The sequence below is a fragment of the Scyliorhinus torazame genome, chromosome 15, assembly GCF_047496885.1.
Source record: "Scyliorhinus torazame isolate Kashiwa2021f chromosome 15, sScyTor2.1, whole genome shotgun sequence".
NCBI classification, from domain to species: Eukaryota; Metazoa; Chordata; class Chondrichthyes; order Carcharhiniformes; family Scyliorhinidae; genus Scyliorhinus; species Scyliorhinus torazame.
In genome coordinates this window covers 84,189,732-84,201,747 of record NC_092721.1, presented here as the reverse complement: position 1 = coordinate 84,201,747, position 12,016 = coordinate 84,189,732, and the positions used below count along the sequence as shown (strand labels likewise).

At 49.1% G+C, this 12,016-nt stretch overlaps 1 protein-coding gene across 1 annotated transcript in view; it reads right to left on the bottom strand.

Moving 5' to 3' along the window:
- LOC140391660 (short transient receptor potential channel 6-like) overlaps window positions 1–12,016 on the bottom strand; it is a 242,855-nt gene that overhangs the window by 88,074 nt on the left and 142,765 nt on the right. The gene's annotated exons all lie outside the window — the stretch shown is intronic.

The window sequence follows — 12,016 nt, the reverse complement described above, 5'->3', positions numbered from 1 at the left end:
TCCTCTACCTCTGGTTCAACATGTAAAATGCTTGACAACTACTCTCTCCCCCATGTTGTGCCATTCTTCAGTGTTTTCCAAGTCAGTTCATCCTGCATGACTGTCAGCATCTGCTCCAATCACAATTTACTTTCACTTGAAGAGGTTGAAGCTCACCTTCACTGTGCTAGATGCTCACGATATTGGCCCCCTACTCAGGCATCCAGCTAATCAACAGCACAGTTAGCGCTGGCTGAATGCTGAAAAAAATTTAAACATCAAGCACGACAAAGTTGGAATGCTGCCTGTACTGTAACAAAAAGGCACAGATTAACCATGCATCACAATCCCCACACCTGTTTTCAAGGGTTATTAAATGTAGCCCCCAAAATGTCTCTTTTTCGAGATGATTTTCAACAAGACCTCGAGTGCGTTAAGAGAAAACCTGACAGAACATATGCTCACATTTACAGCACATATTCAATCTGAAACAATTTGCACCAGTTATTGCAGCTACAATGCACCTCGGGTGGCCCCTATTCGCATCCTGGTATGGGATAACGGGTACTTAATTCAGATGGAATTGGATACAGATGTTGCTGTCTCGGTAGTGTAGCACCGTGTGTTCAACCGCATCCGAGACGGGGTGAATAAAGCGTCATTGGCTGATTTGGTCGCCTGCCTCGCTACACATGCCAGGGAGGGTTTCTCTATTGTGAGTTCCACACTCGCCCCGGTGGTCTACGGACATCAATCTTTGAGCTTTCCCCTCATTGTGGTGCAGGGACATTATCTCAACCTGCTAGGTCAGGATTGGCTGCACCATTTGCAGCTTGGCTGGCAACGTATCCTCAAGGTGGAAACCAGCATCTTATCTGCAGTGTTGCAAAAATTTCCTAATGTTTTCAAACCAGGGCTTTGGAAAAATTAAAGGGGCCATGGTGAAAATCCAGGTGGATCTTTAGGCCCGTCTTCATTCTCGGCCAGTCCTCTTTGCTATCGGTGGTAAGGTCGAGGCCGAGCTATTTTGAGCAAGTATCATTTATTTTTAGCGGAAAGTTAAGACTGAGTTAATATTCAGAAAAATCGGTGGACTGCGATGACAGCCAAATAGCTCATTTGGCTCTAAATTCGATAAGACCCATTTGTGGGCATAGAGATCAGGATATCAGATTACCCATGCTCAGTCGAGATAACACAGGCAGCACAGAAACCTCATACTGGCTGCTCATCACCATGATTGTGGTATGTTGCCCAGCAGGAAACAGGCTGCTGACTGGCTGCACGCTCAGCATGGGGCCCACCTTCATGTGAGGCTGACATGATGTACAACTAGTCTGCACTTCTTAACGGCAGCCTTTACCTTTGAAAATGGGGGTGAATTCAGGCTGCAGCAGCTAGTGGGAGTGTCAGTGAAAGTTTTTAAGAGAGGGAAAACAATGGAGCAGTAGGCTCAGGAAAAGACCCCTAGGTTCTCTGATGCGGTGCTGGAGATATTGGTCCAGAAGGTTACTATGAGACAAATGGGAACGGGCGGCCAGGGAGGTGGATTGTAAGACCAGCCCCTGAGAGTCTGGCTGCAGTGCTGCAAAAGGTTCAGTAATCTCACAGGCATGGTCAAGGTCAATGAACGTAAAGGACACACTGCACTACTAACCTCACACACTGCATCACAACTTTGTCACTCAACCACCAGCAATTTCGAACAATCAAGACTCATAGCAGGATTCAAATGCATCACCTCACCCTCACACACTTACCAAAGCTGCAGCCACCTCTCACAACTTCCGCTAACTCTGGCAGGGACATCACCCAAACACAGTACAACACACTTACTGGCACTTTTTCTTTTCTCTGGCAAGGGCAAGGTGGCACATAACGGGATAGAGCAGCAGACAGCCAGCGGGGGACGGCACCAATGCATCCCCTGAGTCCGCTGGCTGAGACGGCACTGTGAATTATTGATGTTACAATGAGTGCGGCCATTGCATTCAATGTCATTGAGAACTGAGGATGACAGTATATGCCTGGTCTATGCACCTTCCATAATCCTACTTTACACTCGTCCTGTTATCTGACACCAAGTGTTAGGTGCAAATGGCGTGATCATGGACTTCTTACTTTCCATTCAAGCCCTTCCCCTAACACTAAAACTCTCCGACTGTATTTTTGTTTTCATGCACCCAAGAACAGGAATCTGGCCAGCCGCCTAAAGCTGAAGGGCCCAACTGAGAGCAAACATCTGAAGAAAAAGAATGTCACTTGATCTGGCATTCTCAGGCAGCCGTTCATACACTGGCACTGTGCAGACTTTAGAGGGTAATCTAGGGAAGGGATCTTCACACCGTGAATCACTTAAGCATTGAGAGGGCTGCATCAAGGTCTAGGGGAAGAGGGGTCAGCACGTGCATCAGCTCTGCAGTGGTCAAACTGTCGGGCACGTTCTGCTGCATAAGATTTCATGATTTGGTTTCAGATTCCTGACAAGTTTAACCTCCTGCAACTGTAAATGTAAATAGTCACCTCACAAAAATTGATCAACAGCTTAAAAAAATGACATGGTCGGAAAATAAATCACACGCTTAAAATAAGTTGTGAATACAGAGAGGGGAGGATTATCAGTGATGCTGAAACTTGTTTAGAAAGCAACTAGGCACAAGGTTAACGTTACACTGATGGGAAGGAGAAGGTAAGAGGTGCATGTTTACAGTTACCAAATCAGAAGGGAATGTGGGATGATGGGGAAGTGGGATGTGATACGGAGGATTAGGTATGAGGTACCATCACATCTGATGTTCCAGTGCTGCTCCTGGTCACAGCATCAGTGATGTAAGTGATTCGGGTGTGGGGAATTGAGTAGTGGCTGAGGCTAGTGGTGCAGTTGGTAGGATATGGCATTTGAAGATGCACTGACCGTGACCATTTGTGTGAGGCCATTGAATTGCATGTGGCACTGCACTCAGGGGTTTGTCACCTAGCATTGACCTTCACAGATATCGGTTCCCATTGCATGTTTGAAGGGTCTTGTGCTCTTTGGAGGATAAAGGACATCTCTCCATCTGTACACTCTTGTGCCGAGATCTCCTGTGCACCATTTGTTCGTGCCCTCCCCGTGGTCAGCCATTGTTGAATCTTCCACAAACAATATGCGGAGCAATCTCAGCAGCCACAGTGCACCTCCCCATTTACAATGTACAGTGTGCTTTAAGTAATGCCTGGTACTCAGGATATTGGTCATCCCAATAATGCTTGCAGCTGAAGAACAGAATCAGGGGTTGAACTTAATTATCATGGAAATTGGTGAGTAACACAAAGTTGTCCTCCTGCCTGCAGTGCAATCAGCAGCCACGGATTTAAGCCGGAATCCATTTTCAGAGGTTATCCAATTTAACCCTCAGACAGTTTTTTATTTGCAACGTTGTGCCTGAATTTCCTTGGAATGCCGATCAAAGACAGATTGCCACTCACTCCTAGTGTCGTGCCTGGAATGAAGCTACCCCTTTTACATCTGACCTTCCAACTTAGGCCTGCTGCGGACAGTCCAGGGCAGCGCGGGTCGGAGACCTTCAGTCGAGGGCTAGGGGTTGGGGGGGGGAAGGAAACCACAACCCCATTTTGACAGCACTGGTTGCTGAAAGGCAGGTAAATTTAAACATCCAGCCGCTTTCAGAAGTCGGGGAGAAGGCAAGTTTGTAAGGCAAGCAGGTAGGATTGGTGTTAGTGGCGTGTTTCAGTTGGAGGGGGGTTGTTTGGCCAGGTGGGTGGTGGGGGGAGTTGGTTGTTAGTTCGGTGGATGGGTTAGGGTGGTATTGTCAATGGGAGGGGGGATTGGTCGGCTGGTGGGTTTGGTCGGTGAGTGGGAGGGTGGGGGTTGGTTAGCTAGTTGGGGCACTTGGGTGGTCAGTGCGGGTGTCGGGCAGTCATTGGGAGCATCAGGTGGTTGGAGGGAGTCGGGTTATCAGTGAGGGGAGATGGGGGGAATGCATGTTTTTTTACACAGAGGGTGGTGGGAGCCTGGAACTCGCTGCCATGGGAGGTGATGGAAGCAGGTACGATAGTGACCTTTAAGGGGCGTCTTGACAAATACATGAATAGGATGGGAATAGAGGGATACGGACCCAAGAAGGGGAGGGATTTTAGTTCAGATGGGCAGCATGTTCGGCACAGGCTTGGTGGGCCAAAGGGCCTGTTCCTGTGCTGTACTTTTCTTTGTTCTTTGTTCTTTATTTCAAAATATCCCAACAAATTATTACTAATCAACATCCAATAACCCTCTCTCCACATTTTGTAATCCTGGACAAGCCCCAAATTTGTTAGGATCCCAGTTCGTGTTATAACTGCATGGGAAGATCACAATGGAACCTTGGATCAAAAGACATTGGGTGGGATTCTCCACTCCCGCGCCGAAGTGCCCACACCGCTGTGAACACCGTCGAGGTTCACGACGGCGCGAAACGGCCCCTATCCCGACCGATTCAGGGCCCGATAATGGGCTAGGAGAGGGGCCGCGTCATTTACACGCGCCAGGCCTTGTCGCCGCGTAAAGGCGGCGCCGCATACATGACGCGGCCGGCGCCGCATAACTGGCGTCACCCGCGCATGCATGGTTGCTGTCCCCTCCGAGCCCAGCCCCGCAAGAAGATGGCAGACGGATCTTGCAGGGCTGCGGAAGAAAGGAGGTCCTCCTTCAGAGAGGACGGCCCGACGATCGGTGGGCACCGATCGCAGGCCACCCCACATTTGAGGTACCCCCCGGTGCAGTATCCCCCTCCCACTCCCATCCCCCCGCAGGCCACCCCCCCCAGCGTTCCCGCGCTGTTCCCGATGGCAGCGACCAGGTGTGGACGGCGCGGGGGTGGAACCTGACGGTTTGGGCTGGCCGCTCGGCCCATCCGGGCCTGAGAATAGCAGGGGTGCCGGAGAATCAACATTTTGGGTGTCTCGGGCGATTTTGCGGCCCGCGGAACTCGATGGGGCCATTCCCGCCGCTTGGGAGAATCGCGGGAGGGCATCGGACCGGCGTCGCGGGAAATTTTGGCGGCCCAGGCGATTCTCCCAACCAGCGCGGGAGTGGAGAATCGCGCCCATTGACTTTTTTGAAATAAAATGTGGAGGAACAGACACACCACTAGTTCTAACAGCAAGAAAAACAATTATTTAACATGAAGAACTTGGATTATATGATACTCCTTTATTCCCTCTTCAGTTTAACAAGTACATCTTAAACTACAATGGTCTCATTAACACACAAAGGCCCTTTTAAGAACACAAATAAATGTGGCAAATACACACTCCACTCTGAACCATGTTAGTGTCGTGTGGGTAAAAGCAAATTACTGCGGATGCTGGAATCTGAAACCAAAGAGAAAATGCTGGAAAATCTCAGCAGGTCTGGCAGCATCTGTAGACAGAGAAAAGAGCTAACGATTTGCATCCAGGTGACCCTTTGTCAAACCCTTTGACAACGGTTCATCTGGACTTGAAAGGTTAAGCTCTTTTCTCTCCCGACAGATGCTGCCAGACCTGCTGAGATTTTGCAGCATTTTCTCTTTGGTATCATCATTTGTGGCCTGGCTGCAGGCTGATCTTTGGGCTTGCCATGTCTGTCTATCCTGTGCCAGTCCTTTCATTTGCCAATAACTTCCTTCAACTTTCAAGCTGTCCAACACTGATATTCTCTTCCTTCCTCTTTTTCCTTGAAATCTTCCCTGCATAATGTCTTTTACTAGTCTGTCCCCTCTTAAACTGCGCCCTACCCAGTTTCTGTCACTTTCCCTAACTATGTACGAAGTCTTACAACACCAGGTTAAAGTCCAACAGGTTTGTTTCGATGTCACTAGCTTTCGGAGCGCTGTTCCTTCCTCAGGTGAATGCAGAGGTCTGTTCCAGAAACACATATATAGACAAATTCAAAGATGCCAAACAATGCTAGGAATGCGAGCATTAGCAGGTGATTAAATCTTTACAGATCCAGAGATGGGGTAACCCCAGGTTAAAGAGGTGTGAATTGTATCAAGCCAGGACAGTTGGTAGGATTTTGCAGGCCAGATGGTGGGGGATGAATGTAATGCGACATGAATCCCAGGTCTCGGTTGAGGCCGCACTCATGTGTGCGGAACTTGGCTATAAGTTTCTGCTCGGCGATTCTGCGTTGTCGCGGGTCCTGAAGGCCGCCTTGGAGAACGCTTACCCGCAGATCAGAGGCTGAATGCCCTTGACTGCTGAAGTGTTCCCCGACTGGAAGGGAACATTCCTGCCTGGTGATTGTTGCGCGATGTCCATTCATTTGTTGTCGCAGCGTCTGCATGGTCTCGCCAATGTACCACGCTTCGGGACATCCTTTCCTGCAGCGTATGAGGTAGACAACGTTGGCCGAGTCGCACGAGTATGTACCGCGTACCTGGTGGGTGGTGTTCTCACGTGTAATAGTGGTATCCATGTCAATGATCTGGCACGTCTTGCAGAGATTGCCATGACAGGGTTGTGTGGTGTCGTGGTCACTGTTCTGAAGATTGGGTAGTTTGCTGCAAACAATGGTTCGTTTGAGGTTGCGCGGTTGTTTGAAGGCAAGTAGTGGGGGTGTGGGGATGACCTTGGCAAGATGTTCATCGTCATCAATGACGTGTTGAAGGCTGTGAAGAAGATGACGTAGTTTTTCCGCTCCGGGGAAGTACTGGACGACGAAGGGTATTCTGTCGGTTGTGTCCCATGTTTGTCTTCTGAGGAGGTCGGTCCGGTTTTTTGCTGTGGCGCGTTGGAACTGTCGATCGATGAGTCGAGTGCCATATCCCGTTCGTACGAGGGCATCTTTCAACGTCTGTAGATGCCTGTTACGCTCCTCCTCATCTGAGCAGATCATTGACATGGATACCACTATCTGTTGTAGCGTCAGTACGTTCGCTGCACCACCGCGCATTCACGGTGCGGTCGTACGTGGTGCGCGCCTGCGCAGTACGTTCGTTGACGTCGCCGTCCCCTCGTTCGGTGCACGCAAGCGCGGGAGTCCGCGAAAAGCGCACAAAATGGCCACCCTCATCCAGGCTGAGGCCCTGGAGTTGCACGATTGCTTGGACCCGTTCTGCCTCGTGGGGACCTTGCTGCGCCGTTTCAGCCGCTTGGATGTGGGAATACCGACTAATGGCGTGTTCGTGTAGCACGCAGGTCTCGATGGCAATCGCTAGGGTGAGCTGCTTTACCTTGAGGAGCTGCTGGCGTGGGGGTCCGACTGAACATCAAAAACGATCTGGTCGTGTATCATGGAGTCGGAGGTGGGCCCGTAGCTACAGGACTGTGCAAGGATGCGGAGGTGGGTGAGAAAGGACTGGAAAGGTTCATCCTTACCCTGCAAATACTGTTGGAATACACAGCGCTCGAAACTTTCATTCACCTCGATGTTGCAGTGACTGTCAAACTTGAGGAGGACCGTCTTGAATTTTGATTTATCTTCACCACAGCAAAGGTGAGAGAATTCAAAATGTGGATGGCATGTTCCCCGGCCGTGGATAGGAAGAGAGCGATCTTCATGGTGTCTGAGGCAGCTTCCCGGTCTGTGGCGTCAAGGTAGAGCTGGTAACGTTGTTTGAATATCTTCCAGTTGGCCCCCAGGTTACCGGTGATGCGGAGCGGCGGCGGCGGGCGGACGCTGTCCATTTTGCAGGATGACTGTATGCTGGTGGAAGGCAGATCATTTGCAGGTAGGTCTAAGAAGTTCTAACATCCCTCAACTCCTGGTATCCTGTTATGTTGGGTGCTCTGGATCCGTGGAACACATACAGGCCACCAACACTTAAAATAGTACAACACTATTTTATTAAGTTAGAAACTGTTGAACATACTTTCACTGTGGGTTAATACGATGTTAGACTAAACTAAAGACCTATGCCTGTCCTAACCAGTCAATGCACTCAGCACATGGTGAAGATCTGTGCTGTAAGCTGTAAGCTCTGTCCTTCTGAGAAGCTGCATCCCGAATGAGCGGGAACTCTGATGCCCCCTGTCTTTATAGTGAGTGTGCTCTAACTGGTGATGGGCTGCGTGTTGTGTGTGTTCATTGGTCTTGCTGTGTGTCCATCAGTGTGTGTGTCTGCATCATGATATACTGGTGTATATTATGACACTTCCCTAAGGCCAATGTCTCTCATCATACAAAACAACACTCCAAATTAAGCTCTTTACAAGTCAATTACTTGCTCTCTGATTAGCAACGGACTCCTCTTACCAAATGTGGGGCTGGATTCTCCGCTCCACGACGCCAAAATCATTTTCGGCGACAGGGCGGAGAATCCGTTTTGGCTCCGAAATCGGAAGCGACGCTGGCTTACAAATTCTGCACCCCCACCCCTCCCCCACCCCGGAAATCGTCGTCCTGCACCGAGTATCCACCGCCTCAGGCCATTGCTTGAAGCCTGCCCTGTTGTCAACCGGCCAAATTCCCGATGGTGTGGTTCTAACATGGTCCCACCATCTGTGATCCTCACGTGGCAGCTGCGGACTCAGTCTGGGGCCGTCACAGTCAGATAGGGATGATCGGCGGGCAGGGGGGGACTTCATTTGGGGCTGCGGGCAATGTGTGAAGGCGGTCCGGGGCGCGCGAGCGGCCCATGTAGGGCACTATTTTGCCACGGGCTGAGTTCACCGTGGAGCACGGCCCGGCCGCTGGAGGCCACCGCTGTGCGCATGCGCGGCCTCTGACCTGGAAGGGGGGCCGTATCGGCAGCGAGTGCTGCGAGCTCCACGACGGCTGTCTGTTAGCCCCCAGCAAGACGATAAATCTGTGGCCTTTTGATGCCAGTTTTCCTGGCGTAAAAGACCACAGTTTTGCCGATGGCGTGAGGACAGAGTCCCAAAGACGGAGAATCCAGCCCGTGGTCTTTCCCATTGCTGTCCTTGTTCTTAATTCTATGTTGCCTTTTTTTCTGTAGATATTCTGCTTCCTAAATTCTTCAATTTTTGGACCTATTTTAATTTGCTTCCTTCTATGAATATGTGACTATATGAAGGGCTCTTGTCACCAGAATAAAAATCAGGTTGCCAAGTGGCTTTTTATCCCAGCCACTACATTTATATCTGACCTTTAACATGTTAATGAAATAGGTTGAGTGGGTGTGGTGCTAAATCACATGGTGGATTTCTATTTCAGTAATGAATTAGACACTGCAAAGTAGTGAAGGTTACCTACAAATCTATGAAAGTAACCTCCCAGAACAAGTCCTGCAAGCAGCAGCCTTTCACACAATTGAGCCAGGATGTAGCTATGAGGTTTCAATGCTCAGGGTAATTTTTGCTCTCCATTTCTTAAAGCAGGAGGTCTTGTGGCACAGTGTGAGCATCCCTGTCCCACCCGAGGACTTGATGGCCAAGGAAGGTGCATTCGTAATGTGGCCAACAGCTTGAGTATCAACCTGTAAAATCCTTCCAACATGTCAATGGCAGGCGGTAACTGTGGGAGTGACTCCTGGTCAGCCCTGTTTATAGAATTTACATTTCAGAAGGAGGCCATTCGGCCCATCGAGTCTGCACCGGCTCTTGGAAAGAGCAACCTACTTAAACCCACATCTCCACCCTATCCCATAACCCAGCAACCCCACCTAACCTAAGGGCAGTTTATCATGGCCAATCCACCTAACCTGCACATCTTTGGACTGTGGGAGGAAACCAAAGCACCCGGAGGAAACCCACGCAGACACGGGAAGAACGTGCAGACTCCGCACAGGCAATGACCCAAGCCAGGAATCGAACCTGGGATCCAGGAGCTATGAAGCAACTGTGCTAACCACTGTACTACTGCTTGATGTGCTGATGTCATTCAAGTCTCTAGTGACAGGCTAGCAACCTGCTCTTACTATGGGAACACATGACAATCTTCCTTGTGCACAATTAATTGTGGGAAGAGGAACAAAAACAGAAAAAATTTCTTAAACTCCCTTAATTACCTCTTTCGGTGAAACACATGGACTCACAGCTCAGTCCCAATACACATGTTAATATCACTATCGATGAGCTGTTAACAAATGGAAATAAACAACCCACTTCTCCCAAAGGGGTGGTTATTTGCATGCTGCCTAACACACTGTGGTTAAATACAGATAGCTGAGGAGATTGTGGAGGCATTGGTGATGATCTTTCAGGAATCATTGGAGACAGGAAGGGTCCCAGAGGACTGGAAAGTGGCTCATGTAACACCGCTGTTTAAGAAGGGAGAGAGGCAGAAGACGGGAAATTATAGGCCGGTTAGCCTGACTTCAGTTCTTGGTAAGATTTTAGAGTCCATTACTAAAGATGAGACTGCAGAATACTTGGAAGTGCATGATAAAATAGGACTGAGTCAGCACTTCGTCAAGGGGAAGTCATGTCTGACAAATCTGTTAGAGTTCTTTGAGGAAGTAACAAGGAAGTTAGACAAAGGAGAACCAGTGGACATGATTTATATAGATTTCCAGAAGGCCTTTGACAAGGTGCCACATAGGAAACTGTTAAATACGTTAAGAGCCCATGGTGTTAAGGGTAAGATCCTGCCATGGACAGAGGATTGGCTGACTTGCAGAAGGGAGAGAGTGCGGATGAAGGCGTCTTTTTCAGGATGGCAGCCGGTGACTGGTGGTGTGCCTCAGGGGTCGGTGCTGGGACCATAACTTTTCACAATATACATTAACGATCTGGAACAAGGAACTGAAGGCACTGATGCTAAGTTTGCAGATGATTCAAAGATCTGTAGAGGGACAGGTAGTATTGAGGAAGCAGGGGGGCTACAGAAGGACTTGGACAGGCTAGGAGAGTGGGCAAAGAAGTGTCAAATGGAATACAATGTGGAAAAGTGTGAGGTTATGCACTTTGGAAGGAGGAATGGAGGCATAGGCTATTTTTGAAATGGGGAAATGCAAAGGAAATCAAAAGCACAAAGGGACGTGGGAGTATTGTTCAAGATTCTCTTCAGGTTTATTCTCTGCTGGTTCAGTCGGCAGTTAGAAAGACAAATTCAATGTTAGCATTCATGTCGGGAGGGATAGAATACAAGGGCAGGGAGGTACATCTGAGACTGTATAAGGCTCTGGTCAGACCCCATTTGGAGTATTGTGAGCAATTTTGGGCCCCGTACCTAAGGAAGGATGTGCTGGCCTTGGAAAGCGTCCAGAGGAGGTTCACAAGAATGATTCCTGGAATGAAGAGCTTGTCGTATGAGGAACGGTTGAGGACTCTGGGTCTGTACTCGTTGGAGTTTAGAAGAATGAGTGGGATCTTATTGAAACTTACAGGAAACTGCAAGGCCTGGATAGAGTGGACGTGGAGAGGATGTTTCCACTGGGAGGAAAACATAGAAACAGAGGGCACGGCCTCAGACTAAAGGGACAATCCTTTAAAACAGAGATGAGGAGGAATTTCTTCAGCCAGAGGGTGGTGAATCTGTAGAACTCTTTGCCGCAGAAGGCTGTGGAGGCCAAATCACTGAGTGTCTTTAAAACGGAGATAGATTCTTGATTAATATTGACGGTCAGCATGTAGCTGACTGCCAATGTGCCGTCAGGTTCAACATTTTAAACAACAATCCCGCCATTTGCTCCCAAATACACAACCTCCTGCAAGTAAACCATTTCCCATATGATGTCTAAAAATTCAAACGAGAGTTCCCATGAAGAATCATCGTAGTGATAGGCAATGCAACTTTCTACTAAAGCAAAATACTGCAGGTGCTGGAAATCTGAAATGAAGACAAAAAATGCGGGAACAACTCTCCAGATCAGGCAGGATCTGTGGAAAAAGTTGCAAAGTTCACCTTTCAGGTCAATGATCTTCACGAACGCTGCCACACCTGCTGGGTATTTCCAGTTTTCATCGAAATCAAGAATCATAGAATCCCTACAGTGCAGGAGGCCATTCGGCCCATTGTCGCTGCACCAACTTCCTGAAAGAGCCCCACCCTATTCCCATAACCCAGTAACCCCAGAACCCCACCTAACCTTTTTGGACACTAAGGGGTAATTTAGGATGGCCAATCCACTTAACCTACAAATCTTTGGACTGTGGGAGGAAACCGGAACAC